The 20,670-nt window shown below is 37.5% G+C and overlaps 1 long non-coding RNA gene across 1 annotated transcript in view; it reads right to left on the minus strand.

Moving 5' to 3' along the window:
• Positions 1-20,670, minus strand: part of LOC121662649 — a 787,841-nt gene that overhangs the window by 483,379 nt on the left and 283,792 nt on the right. The gene's annotated exons all lie outside the window — the stretch shown is intronic.

Below are 20,670 nucleotides of genomic sequence, written 5' to 3' on the forward strand. Positions count from 1 at the left end.
ACAGCTGTGCAGTGTCAAAAAACTAAATTTGGAAAATGAATGAGAGAATCAGTTGGGACAGGTACAGGGATATAAATCAGCTGGGACCCTTGGAGGATGAGGTCACCTCATATAACCTCTTCTGGACCAAGAGCAGCAGGGCTTCCATTAAACCTAGCTTTTTCTTATAGGTAGAAGGTGGACTTGTACATCAAATAAGCAGTTCAAATGCATATTTTTCTCTGAAATTCAACCACACGTTATTTTATTCTTAAATTGATCCTCTCAGCATGCTACCAAAAAGTCCTTTAAATACTCAAAAGCGGCGAGGTGAATACTACAGTTTTTTTAAAATTTATCTGAGAGATTTTCTGAGGTAAATAAAAACTTTGTAGATGGCAAAAGACCCTGAAATTTACACACCTACAGAATATCTTTTACAATGAAAAATAAACCTCACAAAAATGTGACTAAATGGGGCCAGTTCTAATGGAAAGAACATATGTACAGAAGAAATCAATATCATATGCTGCTTTCAGATTCTCCTTTGAATATTATCCTTACCTGCAGTAAGTTTCACCTCATTTCAGTTTGAGAAGAAGTTTAGCTGGCTAGACTTCCAGATACCTCAGAGAACCCCTCAAACTTTGTGATTGTTATTGTTAATGATTTCTGCAGTTTTTGCCTCCCCTGAACCCCGCTTATCTTGGTAACTCTGGAAGAAGGAGCAAATTGGTTAAAACCGTGCTGACAGACTACAATATACAACATACAGACATCTTCCATGAGCTACAATGAGAGAAGGAAAGCTGTGGAAAGCAACTGTTCTCTAATTCCCAGATTGCTACCTTCATGTCTGCTTATTATTCTAAGATTTGCAAGCAGGGGAATGTGCTGGAATGGGCAAGGAGGAGATGACCTGCAAGCCCAATGGGTCCACAGAATGATGTGTGTCTTCCTTCTGCTTCCCCAGCTCTACAGAGGGGAGATCACGTGGTCCTTCATTCCCAGATCAGTGCAGGGAGAAAATGCAGATAACAAAGAAGACAACTATAATAGCTCCACTCACGTTTCTATTAATTTAAACCTCTCTGCAGCATGTGAAAGATAAGTGGAAAAGACATATATTGTTCAGAGTTCAAAAAATCTTATTAACCTTCCATAACTGTGTGACAGTACTCAAAGGCCCAGCTGCATGAAAGACTCAAATATAATATGTGGTCTCTGATTTCCCCCCTTGCCTTCCAAATAATGACTGTAATGAAGAATCAAATCGTACTGAATTTTGCATTCTCTCTAGAACTTCACTAATTAATCCACAGTTAAATAAATATATAAATAAGACCTTGACATTCAATTTCACTTCAATGCAAACGGTGGATAGGAAACTCTATTACTCAGACTGAAAACTCTCTGAATAAAGAACAAAATGTCTTGGTAAGACATTAGGCATCTGGAAAAATGGGGAAAGAAAAGTCCTTCCGATGTAAAATTATTCTGATAATAGCTGACAGTTTTGAGTAACAAAGAGACAGTGAATTATAAGTGATTTTTCTCATTTTCCTACTCAATGCAGTGTGTTTGAAACAAGCAAAAAGAGACTTTTTTCTTCCTACAAGTCATAGTTAAGCTGCTATGTTCATTGTAGTTGAAAATTTTCATGAGTTCAAAAACTGACCAGATAAATTCAGGAAAGAATAAGCCACAGAATCATAGAACATGAATGCACCATGTCTCGGAACCCTAAATTCTTTGAGGAAGGGAAATTACTCAGGGAAGTGTCTGTACAAGCTTGCTCTTCCTGGATCCATAGTGCATCTGCCAAGGGCCATTGAGGTGGCAGGGAAATGAACAACAAGAGCCTTTAGTTTGAAATTCCTATGACAAAAGTGGATTAAATATTGCCCAATTGCAGCCAGTGGTATGTTCAGCACGGATGTCACCAGGCATCTGGTCTCTACTGCACAACAGTGCAAATAATACAACGTATACCTCCTTGATATTTGACAGCATGATCCTTAGAGTAGTTACAAAGCAAAAGACACAAAGATTTGGAGTATGTTTTACAGATTTAAAAAAGTAAGCCTATTTTCTACTTTTCAGAAGAAAAAGCAAAGGTCTGGAACAAAAAAAAAAAAAGCTTAACAATTTTATGGGTGGTAACAAAGCAGATTTTGTTGAGGTTATTCACATGAATACTGAAAACATTATTTGTGCACCAGTTATAGGTTCTGGGAGGCTTAATATACCTAGAAAAACATTTGAAAGAAATGAATGGCCAGGTGTGTTCCTGGAAATCCTTTCTTTTCCCCAGGCCAGGGAACAAACATATAGAATACACCAGAAATAAATAGTTTAGAAAGCAAGTGGTGCATCAGTTGTGCAGGGTATTAAATAAGACAAATTAAAGACGTTAAGAAGAAATATGTTTAATATTTCTGATGTAAGAGATTCTTGTGACTTAAATGGTTAAATTAATCTTAAATTCTCCCTGGTCATATGAGATGGGCTTGGCCTAAACAACTTTATCATCCCAGTCTTTTAGTTAAAGTATGGTTTCAACAAAAAAACCCCAAATTGCATAAAATTTTTGAAGGTCTTGAGTGCTAAGGCTAATTTCAGAAACTGAAGGACTGATTGGGTTCTGAGCACTGTGACTTCGCAGACCACTTGGGAGGTTGGAGAAGCAAAGATTTCTGAGTGAGTTCTCTAAGGAAGCTTTAGACTGCTTCTTCCAGTTTTATAAGAACACATGAAAATGCTAAAAGCCCTCCTGCTTATGCCAGGTTCTTTTGTCACCCATTTGCTCACGTTCAGATATAATAGGCACAACGTGTCTGTCTCCCTACAAGGAGTTTTTAGCTACATTATAAATTAAAGGATTTTTTTTTGTGTGTGTGTGTGCTCACTTGCACTGATGCAAAATTGGGTTTTTGCACGCCACAGACTTGGACTGACACACCAACCATAATTTTTTCTTTTCAAACACTTTTCAAATAACCTCATTGTCAGGCACATAAAAGGGTTTGCTGGAAGCTTTGTGTACATTAGTGAATTTTAGGGTGATCTAGCATTAAGTACTGCCAATTTATTTTGAACCTGATCTTCCACTCGCAAGAAACAAAGCCACATTTAATGTTATGTTAGGTAAAATGCATTTAAACACGTGGAAACTGCAGGGCAATATTGTGCATCCTGATAGCACATGCCTACCAGCATGACCGAAGATCTCTTCACCGCTAAGGAGTGATAAATACGGAGTGAGAGAAGGACTGAAAGTGAGTCATAGTGTGAAAATTACTGCCAACACACATATGGTTAATCTTGCCCCTTACACCAAAAATAAGAAGATGCCGGTGAAGAGAAGGGACTTCAAACCCTTTTGTATGGATGTTTTCTTGAGGAGTCTGCATTTTTTTCAGTATGTGGTTATTATTTTGCACATGGTGATTAAAAGCAAACACTGCCTCAAATGCCATGTCAGATTCCCCTGTGAAAAGATGCAAAGCTCAGAAATTCCTAAAAACATTTGCCTGTAGCTTTTCTATATGGAGTGATGTCTCAAGTTTTCTAGGTCTGGTATTTTGGGATCTCCCAGAACTGGAAGTAAGTGTCAGTTTTGCTCTACTTTTGGGACTGTCTTCATTTCATGAGGGCAAAACACCTGTTTTCTATTTCACTTCTTGGAAAACGTTGGAGGAATTCAGCCTTACTATTTGGGTGACAGGTGTTTTCCATGACAGCTACATTTATGGGTGACTTTTAAATATTTTTGTTTTTTTAAACTGTCCTTGCATGCATTTGATTTCAGTGTGATCAATATCTTTCCATGTGTAACATTTTGGGCTTTGAATATTTCACATCATCTAGAGAACTGCAAATGGTTAATGTATTGGTATGACATATAAATGTGTATTTTGCCTTAATTCTCAGATAAAGATAACGAGGTGGAGAGAAACAAAGAAGCCCTGTGCTGAGGCCACACAAATCCTGTTTTTAATGTGTTTGAGAGTATGTATCAAAACTAACAACAATAACAAAGTTTAATTTTCAGGAACATAATGCAGAAGAGAGCTGATTGCAGTACATTCCACTTGTCTCCTTCTATGTGTCCAGTCATTTCACCCTGAAACAGACAACCGTGATAGTTCAGTTTAATCCTTTTCAGAAGGTGACAATTTCTCTCCACCACTAGAAAGAAAATACAAGGTAACAAGCTCAGACTCAGACATCTGAAGGAGGGTGAGATGTAAGAAAGGTGATCTTAACCTTACATTTAATCATGCATTGCCTCACCAGGGTAAACCTGAGCAGTCCTTGAGCCCAGCAGAGATGTCTTGTGCTGCTCCCCACTATGACACTAGTTTGAATTCATCTTCACTGAAACATTTTCCTACCTCTTGAAAGCAACAGAGATAAAAACATCCCTGCATGAGTTGCTGCTTGAGTTGCCAAAGGCATCTATCACAAAAATTAACTTGCCTATGCATTGTTGAGCTGCACTGATAAGTTTGCATTAATTCTACAAAACCATCCTTACAAAGAAATAGGCTGGATAAATGCTCTAATTTTTAAATGAGAGCTATGCCACCTATACACTTCAAAGTACAGATCAGAGAACACAAATTCCTGCAATATCAATTGTTTTGTGACTTTTATTATATTTCATTTCTAGACAACCTTCTGAAATAGAAACAATAAATATTAAGAGATAAGTAACTTTTTTAACAGTGAACAGGACATTTCCTACAAATAAAAGGAAAGTTCACCAATACCAGTTGTATGAGCAAACACATGACATGGAGTATTTCTTGCTTTCTAGAAAAATAGTATTGAAGATGTAAAGCAGAACTATTTAAAATAAAATATCCAATTTTGACTAAAGGAGTCTATACGCATGTTGACTTTGAAATGCAATTACTATGGAAACAACAAACAAAGAGGATGTCTCAGAGAGTGCCAGGCTCATATTCATGCCTGGACTGATTTCAAGTCTTTTTCTTGCTGAGAATTAAAGCTGAAGGTTTTCATGCTGAATTCTATAATAGAAGTCTTCCAGCAAGTTTTTTTCATTCCTTGATTCTGGCCGCTCCTTTTTGATAACAAGGCATGAATAACACTTTTTTTTTTTTCTTAAAGACTAATAATTTTGAATGCCCCAAATTTTGGGGTACCTACTTGTTAAACATTTTTCACTTTCAAGTCTTACCAAGTAAAAATAGTACTGCAAAAGTATGCACCTGAGTATGTCTGTCCAGGTTTTAATGATCAAGGTAGAGAAATGGATGATTTTACTTGCAGTCATTACAGCCTTTTCAGACATCTACCTCACAAGGATCTGCAATGCATTCTCTAAACACCTATTTCTTACTATTTATTGTAAAATGAGTCTGCAACACAATTATATATATATATATAATTAAAGATATTATTGTGTATTACACCAAACATAGTAGGTACATATACAGAATAATCTGTATTTACCAGATGATTTCCCTAGTAACGCCCAATTTTAAAAGAATCCTGAAAGATGAAGAAAAATATGCTAGGATACTTGGAAATTAATTTGTATTTTGATAAACCATGAAAATCCAATCTTTCAGAGAGTTCATTTCATTATTAATCAACTCTATTTTGTATTTTGAGCCTTTAATTAGCAAAAATGCTCTTCCAAGTTTAAAAAAAATATTTTTGGCAGAAATAAAATAATATGATAGAAATTTCAAATTTTAATACAATATAAATAATATTGTGAAAGATGGTGTTGGGAGAAAATATTAAAGCTTGCAAGATACAGAATATATCATGCTGCTGGTCATTAAAAAAAATAAATGAAAATGAGTAATTTTTATTAAACAGTGTGTGAAAAAAGATGCCTAGTCAAATATTTAAAAATTATATGTTTTGCAATCAACCAAAGAATAATCAGAATTTTTAAGGAAGATATTGCAGCTGCCACATACTTTTTTGGAATAAAGGAGATAGAATAATAGCTGTATTGCCAGTTTTTTAAACTTTAAAACCATTAAATTTTCAGTTTCCTTAATATTGCAGCACATATTGTATGAGGGTACAGAACAATTAAAATGTGGGAAGGAGAAAGACTCTCATCTGAAAATACAGCAATATAGAGAACACTGAGGATCCTCATTCCTGATCTTACTTAAATAGATGTTAAATTTTGAGTTTGAGTTTGAATAATAGTAATTATAACTTTCTTCAGTTTCGTTTTCTTCTTCCACTTTTCCTAAAAGGGAAAAAAATCCTCCAACCCACCGTACATCAAAAGAAAAATAAACAGAATATCAGTTCCTCACCAAAGGAAAAAAAAAAAGTCAGAACCATTATATGTTGGGTTTATTACATGATTTGTCTAAAAGTTTTAATCATTTTGTTTCATTTTAGTTTATTGAATCATAGCCTGAATTCCATTTTCAAATAAAAAGTCCATGTATTTCATTAAAATCGCTCAGAGTAAATGTTCATCTGTCCTAATTTCCTCTTATGCATTTAGCCAATTTCAAGATCAGTTTGCTTTAGTTTTAGAGTGATCAAACCTATGTTTATTAATGAAAAACTGACCTTTTTTTTGTTTTAAATAACTCTTCAAACATCTGAAGACACACAATCTGGCTTCAGAACAAACACACACAGGCAAGAGAAAAACTCATGTGCAAAATATTTTATTAATTGCTAAATTTCAAATGAAAACAGCTTTATTTTGACATTTCCTTGCAAAGTTTGTTTTTAGAATGTAAAGGCTTTGTGTAGCCTTATGAAAGAAAAAGGGCGAAACGAATTAAAAATCAAATTGTATCTGGCAGATACAGTTTCTTTTGGGAGTTAAGATGCATACATTTATTTACCTGCAAGCAGGTGTCTCCATGGATATGTGGCAGGTAAAACAGGGATTAAGTTCAGGTCTCTGGAGATAGACATTTGAATCATTTCAGATGGAGAGGACTAGGAGAGAGAGCAGGAGGCAGACTGGTGCCTTCTGGACAAGCAGACAGAAAGCTGATGAAATAGACTAAGGCATCTCAAGGGAGTCCTGTTCTGAAACAGAATCTTACTAAATAATCTCATGGTAACTTTTGTCTAATTAGTCACAAAACCATGGTTACAAATAATGAAAAATAATCTTGGTATTCAAAAGGCATTTGGAAGTCCATTGTGATACCAACATAGATTGAATATCATGTTTACATCCACCTTGAACTGGAGTTTAGCTGCAGGGAAGAGTGGTTCACAGTAGAGCTTGAAAACCTTCAAGGAAGTGACGCAGGCTGAATGTATTTACCTGTGTGGCTTTGAAGCAAAAGTGTGAGCAATAAGCATCACCATTTGAGAACTCAAATTTCCCTCTGCTTGGCCACGTCCTCAATGCTTTTAGCTTGTGCTGCACAGAGGACTCCCTTGGGCGAGATGAATCTGCACAGTTAGTGCTATGCGTAAAGCGTGGCACATTTAAACCTGTGCTCTATCTTCAGAGCCCTACAAAAAAGCATTAACACATTGGGAAGCCTGGCTGTTATTCTTATTTTGACAATGGCCTTATTATTTTATCCTGCTAATCTGATTTTCAAAGATTTATACGTTAATTTTTCATACATTAATCCCTGAAACTATGCTTGGAAAGCCCATGCTATAAATACCACACGACTAATGCACATGCCAGGAGTAGACAAAATTTACAAGAAACAGACAAACCTCAGAATAATAATTTAATTACATTACCCTTCTAAATCATCCCAGCTCTTCTGACACTTTAATTACAAAGTGACACTTGAAGTCGTAAAATATTGTGGCCTGTGTAATAAATCAAATCACTTTATATACGTTATGATTCTGACTACTGCAGAGGAGTCATTTTACAATCCATCTCCTTTACAAAGGCAGAGAGTAAACAAGAAATTAAATAATACAACCATAAAATCCAATAAAAATATTGTGCCAGTCCTGAATTTATTACAACGTATATACATGCGATGTATGAAGTGTTTTTCACATCCTCCTTCCCATATCCCACATAAGCTTCTCTGTGGACTACAGGTATGGGAGCAGGAAGTATGTGGTCAGTTCTGGAGCTATTGTACCCAAAAAGTGATATTTTATGAAAGCTGCATGTAAAGGACTGAAGCTCCAGAATAAATTCACTAAGCAATTTGTAGACAAGGGAGTGGGAAGAAAATCTGAATGAGGAATAAAGAAAGGGTGTGACTTGTTTTCAGTCTAACACACTCTTGTCATAATTACAATTAAGAAAAAGCAGAAGGGATAGAACAGTTTGCTGTAAACAGTGGCTTCAGAACATAAAAATTAAAACCAACAAACCCCAGTAATTATAAGAGTAAATACAATCCTAACATGGGGCTACTGGGGTCTGCTGTTCCCTTAGGCATGTACAAAAATTCACATTAATGTTAATAAAGGCTGCAAAGACTGTTTGTGATCCATACATTTATACCTCTTCAAATTTACCTACAGAGGTATTTGTCCTGCAGCCTTAAATCATAAGAAGTCATTTCTGTACAAGAAAAAATGCCATCTTTTATCTTCACTTTGTGATGTGTTTCATCACAGACCCTGCACTGAAGCAGCAGGATTGCTGGCAACCATGCTATACAGCCTCTCTGAAAAGTTGTTTGTAGTAATAAATGTGTTGGAGGGAGGTCAAGCTGCTTTCAATGGACAGAGCCTTCAAAAGCAGTGGCTTAGATGCTAGAAATGCTCTCCTTTCTTATCACTTGATCCTTGTCTCAGCTGCATCTCACTACACTCACTTTGCTGATTTCAGCTTGTTAATATCATCAAGCTTTAAAGGCATTTGACTAAGTCAGAGATATGAATGTTGTTATTAACATTAATTTGTGTGCATTCCCCTTTGCAAAGATGAAATAATTTCACAGATGTCTTGAGACATGGAGTTTTTACATGATCATATTAACCTCAGCCTACCAAGCAGTAGTCTATAAGCTGTGCAACATTATCAGGCTGGAATAGAGGTATCCATTATTTTGCTCAAGACAGAAGCAGCCTCCCCACATATGATCATTGCTTTTAGCTATCAATTCTCTCAGCATACATCCTGGCTATAGTGTTAACATTGTGTTAACATGCAGAGTGATATTCATAATTAATGAGCATCTCAAATCTAAGTAGTCATGATTTTAATTTCTGTGTTGCTATTTTTGTCTTTGTTCTTAATTTGTGAGATTTGAAAGGAAAAATAATATTATGGTCTCTGTCCACCAGGTTTACTTTTTATTCTCTACTAATTGTCCTTATTGAAAGTTTCATCTTTTTATCTATGAACCAGTAAGGTTCTGCACATAAAGAACCCATCCTGAAATCAGCTCCATATGGACAGACCATATGGGCACACTGAGTCCCACTGAAGTGAACTATGGTTAGCATTTCTTATTTCTGCTATAATAACATGCATGTGTCCCTAACCATGGGCCTTGTTGCACCAGGCACTGTAGAAACAAAAAGAAAAACTTAATCTTAGTGGTAGCAGATAAACCATCACAGTACAGATAGGATGGATGCTGAAAGTCATTATAGTTGCAGACTAGATTGTTAAATGGCACGCATACCGGTATTACCCTGTCAGAGTTAATGAAATCAGCATTTTTATATCATTCTCTTTATTGTGCATCTCTCTAGAAGAGGTCATTCTCATTTCCTTTCTGGGTATAAATCACAAGTGTTCTTTTCTGCTGTCAGTGAGGTTGTACACATGTGTGTTAAGGTTAGAATCAAACATCATTTTGCACTCTGGACATGTCTAAAGAGGCAGGTAGCTGTGGAATAAGGGCTAAAGGGAACATGTAGTGCATTAATAATCTTACAGGAGCTCATTCTTGCAGCTGGGTTCACTAAACTGTGCAGTAAACATGTCCATGTGAAAAGACAGAGTAAAATATCAACTTCGATATGAATTTATGCCTATAGTGCTTTACAGACGTTCCCTTTTAAGGAAAATCCTGTATAATGACACCAGAATTAAACCAAAGGTTTATTTCCTGAAAGTTACATTTTTCATGGCAAATATTTACATGTACAAGATAGAAAGAATGATGCTGATCCACTTAACAAAGGTAAGGACATGCCTGTACTAGGAACATTAAAAACATGACTCTTCAGAGAGAAGGAAGAAAAGATGGAAAGGCAATTGCATGTACATATTTTGTGATCATCAAGGGCTGCTCAAGATTTCACAATCAAGCTCTTTCCAAGTAGGTCACAATTATACTGCAAACTGCTTGCTTGAAAAACAACGGTGGGTAATAATCTGGAAATTGAAGATTAAAAATAAGAGGCAAAACCTTAAGAGTTATGATAATATCCCATTAAACAATTTATCTGGGCCTGCAATGGATTCTCTATCATTAAAATTCTTTAAATCAGGTTTGGATGGCTTTCAGGAAGAGATGCTCTTGCTTAATCCAAAGTTATGGGCTTTACTAACAGAATTTCGGGTGAGAGTGTCTGACCTGTACTATGCAAGCAGTCAGATTAGATGATCATAATGGTCTCTTCTGGCCTTAAAATCTATCAATATATTAAGCCTCCTGCTGTAATGCTCTGATGCAGAGGCAATTTGCATCAAGTTCTGAAGAGCACTTAAATTAATTGTTTCATTAAAATCCATTTGAATGCTTTTACATCTTGATGCATGCTACTTCTGGGTGCCTCACAGATTTCATTTGGAGATCTTCAGCTCCAAAGAGCCTATTATGTTTGCCTGGCCTGACTTGTGCCTTCTGCCGGCCGGAACAGCCTGTTCCTGGGGAATTCACGTGGCGAGGAGCCCTGATGCCATGTCTAGTGCCCGTGGGTGGTTCCCTGGCTACCACTAGGAGGTGCTTCCAGCGGCTCCGCTCGGTACTCCTGTTGGCATCATGAGGAATGAGTTCAGCTCTGTGTGGGAGCGTATTTCAGATCTTTCCTACACCTACAGCCTTATGCCAAAAATAAGATGCAATCATTTGTTTCCTAGGTGATAACTGCACTGAGCATGTGCAGTCCCTGCTGCCTCTAAAATGGTGAAGTGTGTTATCAGCCTTCCTTGCAGTGCTTTTGAGGCAATGCATCAAGCAGCTTTTACTGCAGAACAAATGGCTTCTTGATTATGTACAGAAGGGGGGGGGGGGGGGGGAAAGTATTGAGGTGTGCAATTCAGTACTCATTCTTGGCAAAAGTAATTTTATTCTACTTGTTTGCTTTTTCTCTGGTAAGTGAAGGGAAGAGGGAGCATTGAAATGTCAATTCCAAGGTTTCTAAATAGTAGAAGACCTTTTAGATGTTCTTTCTTGATAGTCTTTCTTAATCTAGATCTGTATGAAGCTGCAGAAATTCTAGTTCCAACCTTGTTTTCTCATGCAGATTTTGAAAGCTTATCAAAGCGGAATATCATCCAAGTGTGTCTTCTATCTATACAGTATCTAAATGCCAAAAAGATATAAAAATATTTGCATTATGCTACTGTCCTTTGCAGGAAACAGTAAAGGGTAATATAAGAAGTATAAAAAGACTTTTAGTATCCTGTTAGATTTTTTTAGTTCCTCTTTTGTTGCCCGATATTTCATGTCTGCAAGTCTTGAAAATATGCAGAGTTTCTGAATTCTTGAAATACATCACTTCACTTATCAGCTTCAATTTCACTTTTGTTTAAAATAGCTACTTATTGAGGATTTTATTTTAAAAATGTAGTACTTTATTGAAAGGCCTACTAAAACCTCTTTGTTGTCAGAAATTCTTGACATCTTTGGCAAAATGTCCTCTGAAGGGCCAATCAGTGATGACTTGTGCTACGTATTCTACTCCAGTCAAGGCAAATATTTAAGTGAAATAAATTTTGGTTTTTTTGAGTAACACTAACCATCACCAGCAAACTGATGGGATTTCACTATATAGACATTTTTATAGTGCTACTTTGGGAAGATGAAATTTGCTGATTTAATTTGTGGATATTTTCAACCTGGTTATAAGCAAGAGTCTAATTCCAAAGTTTCACTCTCCATTGTGCAGCTGGTCTTTAGGCTTAGATGAAAGTTGGAGCAATCTCTGTGCTCTGTCATTGATTGGTGTAGTGAGGTGGAATTCCCAGCTCCACAAAGTGAAGATGTGCTTCTCCCTCTTGGTGACTGTTATCTGCACCTGCCACATCTGGGGGTGTGAACGTATGAGGAGGAGTTTCTTTGAGGGTCCATTTGAATGTTTTGCATTTCTTACTTTCTCTGTAAATTGATTTTAACACAAACTGCCCCCCCCCATGATCCCCCCCAAACTACCAAACCAAACCCAACCCAACCAAACCAAACCAAAAAACACACAAAAAGCCCTAAAATATTGGAATATTGACTTCCCAATCTCTCACTGACAAAAAACAGAGGATGATATGAAATTGATGAGAAAGCAAGCTCTAAAATATTTGTAGCTAACTACTTCTCGTCTTGTTTTTCTACTTGAATCAAAATCCTGATTATTTTATCAGGTTCAGGAAAAGGTCACACAGCAAGATGATAATGTGAAGAGCTTTCAAATCATACTAAACCCATAAAACTTAACTTACATGGACAGTTGTGATATTAAAGCCCTGGAGGACTGCAGTTTACAGGTCTGCAACAGAGCAAAGTTCTGTGTTTCAGATGGCATGATTTTTGAAGAGAATGTGGTTTGTTAAATTACATTTTGATATTGCATCTTGGTATGAGAAAAGTTATAGAAAAAAGTAATGAATCTATGTCACAAAAACCCAAAATGAGGTGTGATGAATACTGCTCTCACATCAATTGATCTGATAGCTGGCCTAGATGCTAAATTGTAATAACAAGCCTTGAATATGGGTAAAGTGATTCTTGTCATCTTTCTAATGCTATTTTAAAAATCTATATTTGTTCCAGATGCAATCTTTGAATAACTCACTTCTGGCTACAGGAATAATTTATTTTCGGTCAACAAAAACAACATACTTGTTATATTTGGAAAAAAATTCTTCAATATGACCACAAAGAAAATATGGCAATGTACACTCTCAATATCTTCTTTTATGCAGCAAATTATTGCCAAGTTGATTGTACTCTCTGCAGTTGTTTTACCATCTTCCTCCACACTTAGCTCCTTTTCTTTGTATTTTCTTTTTTGACTGAAATTATTAAGGGTACTTCTGAAGAATTAACAGGCTTCCTCTTGCTGCTGAAGGCATGTCAGTAGTGTCAATATCAAAGAGGCTACAAATACTTTGTGTATCTAGGGTATATGTCTTGTGAAGTTGGTTCCCTCATTGCATCAGCAAAGCTTTTGCATCCTTGGTTTCAAAGACGTTAAACTCCACGTAAGCAAAATCATGTTGTTTTATTTGTAAACAACAGGGTCAAGAAATCAGAAGTATTATCAATATTTATAAAAAGCTTAACAAACAGAAGCTCTTTACTGTTGAAATGTTAACATCAACTCAGAAGGGAATTGTCTATTCAAACATAGTCCTAACAAACTTGACCATATTATGACAGTTTTGTTTCTTTTCCTCCATAGGGGTTAATAGACCTGTGAACAAAGCAGTGTTTTGGGGCCAATTTACATATGAAATTCGACTGTGTGAGTGAGAGTTCTGGGTTGGTTCTTTTTTCTGTGCAGCACAACATTTTATCTCTGCTTAAAACAATACCTCTTTGCCTTCCTTGCATTAACATGTGCATAGACATCACTGCAGTTTTGGCATTACATACAACCACCAGTCTTCTTCTCTGTCATGTACTCCAGACACCTGAGAGCTTCAGATGTTTCTCTTTCTTAGATCTGGACTATTATTTCAAGCTGTTTTCATTTATGCTATTTATTCAGTGGGTACTGGCTTAGGACCAAGCAAAAGCACATTCACCTCTATAAGAATAAATATTTTTCTATCTTTATGCAGGATTTGGATGTTATATGGCTTTAATGAGACCCATCTTCATCTCATCCCAGCTTCATATCAAGTAAACAGGGAATGGCAGATTTTCTCTACTTCTTTTCCAAATTTTTTAACATTTTTTATTTTAGCAGGACATGACCACCTCTAAGAAAAGTGGGGAATGCAGGTAAGGCAAACACTTGGCCTACCCTAGAGCTGCACTAGAAACATGGAACAGCTGCAGCAGTTTTCTAATAAAGTGCAGTAGAGCTGTACTGGTGGAAAAAAAAAAAAAAAGAAAACACACTGAATTTTTACTACCAATACACAAGGAGCGTTTCATTTTTACCTTACTTATTCCTTATTCTTTTTTACTTCTTCTGCCTTCAGAGATCATCCAAGTGCTCATACATGAGACCTTCAGAGACACAATTCTAACAATTTTTTTTCATTTATTTCTTTTATTTCACATCCTATTTAAGTCTGAAATGATGTCTCAGAACTTCTTGGTGTCGCAGTTGGATTTTCCACACGGCTTCTTAAGGTCAGAATTCATATTGGGAATCTCAGTGGGGCTGCACTGTGATAAGCATTTCTGTCAGCTCAATGCTGTGGGAGTAGCTGCATTAGAAATATGCACAATAGGGTAGGTTTGACAAATGAATAAGCTCAGTGTTCTTTAGCACACCATGTGTCTGAGCTGCTTTAATGCACAGGCTGATGTTTAAACACAGGAGAAGTGGAGAAGTGATCATTTAAACTTCATGTTTAGCTAGTGGCCCATGCTGGGGAAAAAACAGATGGTTGTTTCGCTCAGTCTTCAAAAAGAAGTTTATACCTGTCTTGACAATTTCTTAACCAGACAGTTCTTAAATACTGTTTTTCCTTTTTTATGAAAACCATGTCACGTTCATACTGCCTAAGAGTTTATAAGGCAGGTATCTGCTTCTCAATTAGTCTTTTTTCATAAATTGGCCAATCTTAAGGTACACTCACTTGAAGACTTCTTAGGGATGACACTGATTGTATCAGCCAAGCACCAGTTCCTATCATGAAGGAAGTATAGATGACCAGAGGTAGATTTCACATTACAGTAGCCTATGTCTGCTAAGGAAAGTTGTGTTATGTATCCATTCTCAATATCTAAGCTTTTCATGCTCACACGTTACTGTAAATGATTTGGATCCATCACCAATTAAATTATTCATCCAGCAGGCTACCATGGCACAGCTCTTGACCTTGAAAGAAGCAGCCAGAAGAGATATTGGGAGAAGCCCCAAGTAAAAATAGGATATGCCCATTCAACTGTGTTTTGTCTTAATAAAGCACCCTTATACATCTAGAGTCATAAAGCATCCAAAAAGAAAGCTGCATTTCTCTTAGTTGTATTTTCTTTTAGTGTGCATTGATAGTTGAAGGAAGAAAGTTTGACAGAGAAAAGTTTTTGGGTGGTTGTGTAGATAGATTTATCTAAGGGAAAAAGAGGTATATAAGAGAAGGGAACTGCATTTGATATTTAATTATAGTTCAAAGTAATTTATCTACTAATTTTCTTCATCAGCCTCTTCCATTTCAGGAATGAAAAAAAAAAAAACAAAAAAATCCCCATTCCACAAATTCAAGAGCTTGCTCAGTGCCAGTAAAACGTTGAGGTGCACCTGCTTCTTCAATGGGCCATACATAATTAATTAATTTGACAGAAACTAATTTGTGAACAGCAGCCACATTGCTGGGTCTCAAAAAAGTAGTCATCTTCAAAATACAAAGACTATTTTAGTCAAGTCAGTGTTCCTATGGTAACTTCAGTAATTGTTTACCTAGGAAAGCAATATTGGGGATTCATAGTTTAAAGACATACACCAAACTTAACACCTCTGATTTCTGCTCGCCTTAGTCCTTTCTTGCCATGTTTTGGTGTCCTGTGGGAAGGTGAAGGACTGAAATAATTTTGTATCTATGCTTCCTGCCACTGTTACTAGTTCTGCTTCTGAGATTACATTTTGCACAAAAATAGCTACAACCAAGGAGACAGAGCTGGCTCCAAGTCACCTTCTGTGGCAGGTGAACTGCCAAGCAGGCACGTGCTGATCCAAGTCTGTGTTACTGCTGGAGCAAGGTTGTTCTGTGCTACGTATTTCCCAGTCCTTTGCCAACCTCCTTTGTTCATGGAGGGAACGGGGTTCATATCACAGTGCCAGCAGGAGGAATCAGCTGGCCAAGAATAGCTGGAAATATCAGTGTTTCAGCTGAAAGTAAGATAATTAGCATGGAGCATTGAGGTGACATTTTGCCACTTTCATCTGGAGGACAGAGTTTTGTTCAAGGGAAATTCATCACCTTTATCCTCTGGTTTGTTTTCATGCAGGGTAGTCCTGAGGGTGGCTCTTCAACCAAAGGGCAGTTCTCCACAATGGTCAACAATGAGCTGGAATGCATGAAATTCCACGTGGGAATCAAAGAGCTTGTGGGAGATGATGAAAGGGAGAGCAGAGGCAGGTCACTTTCTAGTGGGAGACTGCTTTCAACCAGGAAGACCGAACAGATGATGCCTTCTCTAGGCAGATAGGAGCAGGCACGTGTTCTTATGTGAGAACACCTGGCAATCCAGTGATGTAGCCACTGACTGCACAAGGGAAAACTTAACTCCCATTTTTAAAAAAGGAAAATAAAAAGACCACGAGGACCACAGGTCAGACAGTCTCACCTCTGTGCCTGGTAAAATCATAGAGCAGATCCTCCTGCAAATTATGCTAAGCTACATGGAAACTGAGGAAGTGATTGGTGGCAGCCAACATGGCTTCACTGAGGGCAAATGCCTGATAAATTTGAAGGCTTCCTAACAACAGACTTATGGTGTTGGTGGATGAGGAAAGAGCAACTTTTGTCATCTGCCTGGACTTGTGCAAAGCGTTTGACACTGTCCTGCAGAACATCTTTGTCTCTAAGTTGGATAGAAGTGAATTTGACAGATATACCACTCAGGAGATAAGGATTTGGTTGGATAGTTACAAAGAGCTGCAGTCAACAGCTCAATATCCAATTGGAGACCAATGATAAGTGGCATTCCTCAAGGATAGGTGTTGGGACCAGTCCTGTTGAACATCTTGGCATCCAGCTCTGGGGCCTCCAACATAAACAGGACATGGACATGTTGGAGTGAGTCCAGAGGAGGGCCATGAAGATGATCAGAGGGCTGGAACACCACTCCTGTAAAGACGGGCTGAGAGAATTGAGGCTGTTCAGCCTGGAGAAGAGAAGACCCCAGGGAAACCTTCTAGCAACTTTCAGTACCTAAAAGATCTGACAAGTAAGGAGAGGGAGAGGGGGTTTGTGGAGGGGTGTGTAGTGATAGGACAAGGGGGAATGGTTTTAAAGTGACAGAGGGAAGGTTTAGATTAGATATAAGAAATAAACTTTTGGCTGTGAGGGTGGTGAGACATTGGCACAGATTGCCCAGGGAAGCTGAGGATGCCCCATCCCTGCAAGTGTTCAAGGGCAGGCTGGATGGGGCTTTGTGCAGCCTGGTCTTGTGGAAGGTGTCCCTGCTCATGGCAGGGAGGATGGAGTGAGATGATTTTTAAGGTCCCTCCCAACCCATGCCAATCTAAGATTCTATGAATGAAATGAATTTGTAAGAATGTTTACCTCTGATATTATTCTTTCTCATGAGTGCAAGGTCTGGGTCCTGGAATGAGTAGAGTTCTCAGGGAAGAATTTATTTCAGAGCCAGGAACTTTTCTGCCTTGTATTCACATGAATCAATAACGCTGACACAAATCTGATCCCATTTTATGTAGGTTTGGGGACTTCACAACATAATGTCCCCGCTGCCATTGCCTCCCCACTCTTCAGCTGAAGATGCCAATCTGGGGTTATCAGGCATGAGTTCAAAACATGAGTTCAAAACTGGTTGAGTTTCACCCATTCAGTACTCTACTCTCACTGCAGAGAGAAGATAGTGTATCATACGGCAGCATAATTGGAGGTTTCATTCTTTCAGCCTTCATTAGAAGCACTCCCCCACTCAGATTGGAACTCGCTGAGTAGAAATAGGAGCAGCAGCATCAGATTTTGAATGATGTGAGAATGCTAAACCAATTTCCTCAGCACAGATAAAAACATCTTTTTAGGTTGTGGAGTTTCCTGAGAACCTTAGTGGTACCGAATTTATTTTTGTTTGGTTTTGTTTTGGAGTTATGTGCATTTCACTCAAGTTTAATAGGGAGGCCTGACTATACCCTAAGCTCTCCTTTCAAGGTGCATGTGCCCACTGCATTTAATTAAGATCCTCACACATCAGTTTTGAGTCTCTTGATGACTGAGCTAAAATTCTTTGGTGGAAAATAGTGATTGGAATAGCATAGGATACAGTAGGTGAATATAAAATGTGCACATACTTAAAAAAAATGGAAATAACAGAGGAAGCAAGAAGAAAACATGTAAATGTAATACATTTTTATTGATTTTATAAAGTCAAAAATGCTTATAACATTTCAAACAGCAGGAAATTGAACTTGAATAATAGGAATAATACCTTTAGTCATAAAGGTAAATATAAACCAAACTTCCTAGGTTAGAGTTACTGCCCCTGAATACTCCTACTCATGTGAACCAGTTGCAATTCTGCAAAAGTTCCACTTACCCCTTTTGGCAAGTATAGCTACTTTAGATATGAAATTAATTCTCTAGAAGGTGCAAAGAAGGAGTTACAGGGAGGACACACAGAACAATTTCCTAGGGTAAATACAACCATTTGGTGCTAGTTTTTACTCAGATGCCAAGAAAACTGCTTTTATTCTCTTAAAATAACTTCTTGTGGGTAAATCTGAGGACATCTGTGTGCTACAATCTCTTAGCCACATCCCATTACTCACATAAATCTCCATAGATAACTTCTCGTTCCCTTTTTACACACTTCATGCAATCATCCTTCTCAGAGCTCTGTATTCTGTTTTCCTCTCTCATGTCCTGTTTTCCACTGATGAGAATAAGGGTCAGGCCAAACACAATCCTACAGGCACCTCCAATTTTCGATTCTAAATCTATATCTAAGGTAAGAATCCTTACCCAGGGCCTGAATAACACTGAAGGAGCTCCAGAGCTAGGTTCAGTTTGGAGTTTCTGATTTTTACCAGCTTCTAAGAGCTAAGTTGCTTCCTTGCACAGAACTAGAACAGTGTTCAAAGTATTGGGTATTTCACTGTCTCCTTTATACCAACGCACAACCAGGAGTGAAAAATTAGTCAGATTCCTTGAAAGCACACTGGTACTACATGGATATTCCTCTGAGGAATAAATTCACTTTGGAATTGGTGAAGAGAAGTGGACACATCTTAATATCTCCTTCTTTGTCATCCTAAACAAAATGTTTAAGATAAATCACATGAACTGCACCCTACAAAATACAATACTCCTGTGTTCACTCTGTAGTGGTTTAAGCCCAGCTGGAAATTAAGCACCACTCAGATGCTCGCTCAAACCCCCTCTTCCCCACCCCCAACCTGGTGGAATGGGGAGTAGAGTCAACATAAAACTTGTAGGTGGAGACAAGAACAGTTTAATAATCAAAAATAAAATAAAAATACAGTAATGATCATAAATGTTGATAATAATGATAATGATGTGGGAAAACTCAAGTGATGAACAATGCCATTGCTCACCATCTGCTTATGGATGCCAGACCCCGCTTCCCGACCCCAGATTTGCTCCCCTTCTGAGTAACTCCCCCCAGTTTATATCCTGGGCATGGCAGTTCTATGGTGTGGAATATCCCTTTGGTCAGTTCATGTCACCTGTCCCAACTGTGCTCTCTCCCAATTTCTTTTGTGTACCTCATCACCGGCAGAGAAAGAGACAAGAAAAAAAATCCTTGAGTTAGGATAAATTTGACTTAGCAAAACCCCAAAATTTCTTATTCTGAATCCAAGACACAGCACTGTAACTGCCACTGAGAAGAACTTAACCCTATGGTAGCTGAAACGAAGACAACTCTTAAGAGAATATGAAGTTTATATATAAATCTCTACAAAAGAGACATATAAAGTCAGGCCCTTGCATTCCTCAAGGCTGGAAGAACAACACAAACTAAGGATAAGGATTCTAAAAGTATTACTATACCCTAGCAGGCTGCTGTTTTCTTTTAATATGTGTTGCATAGCATACTTTGCACCTTTTTTCTCCTTCTACATAAAAGACTTGCCTTTAGGATACCTGTTAGGAAGGCGAGAGTAATTTTCTTGATTTTAATTATGTCATGAACTTTAAGCAGGTTGGATTATTCACACCTGGCTCCATCTTCTCCACGTTATCCAAAAGGGAACAAATACTGTTGTGTATATATATATGAATACAAACACATCATATCCATTTTTTTCCTTTTCTTTTTTTTTTTTTTTTTTTTTTTTTTTTTTTTGTTTGGTTTTTTTTGTTTTAGAGATGATTTCCTAAGAAAGAAGGCACTTAGCTTATCTTGGTCGATACAACATCACCTTCTTGTCCACACTTTTTCTCTGATTGTGCTGCCTGTGTCCCACAGGGTTTATTAATTCTGGAATTGAGGAGAATCCAAATTAGTATTCCTTTAGTCTCCTTATTTTCTATCTTAAAATGTTAGCATGGTTAGGATGCTCTTCAGAGACACTGATTATACTGGAGACTTACTCACACTCTTTTTACCCCTGCAATTTTTTGTATGCACGAGCTCCTCAGAGTGCAGAGACACAGCAAATGTGCAGCCTTGCGCTAGTATTTATAGGTGCTACTGCCACAGAAGAAATGAATGTGACCAATAC

Source organism: Corvus kubaryi, unplaced genomic scaffold (assembly GCF_017639235.1).
Source record: "Corvus kubaryi isolate FWS band 111438036 unplaced genomic scaffold, C.kubaryi_AGA036_p1.0 37260, whole genome shotgun sequence".
In the NCBI taxonomy this organism is placed as follows: Eukaryota; Metazoa; Chordata; class Aves; order Passeriformes; family Corvidae; genus Corvus; species Corvus kubaryi.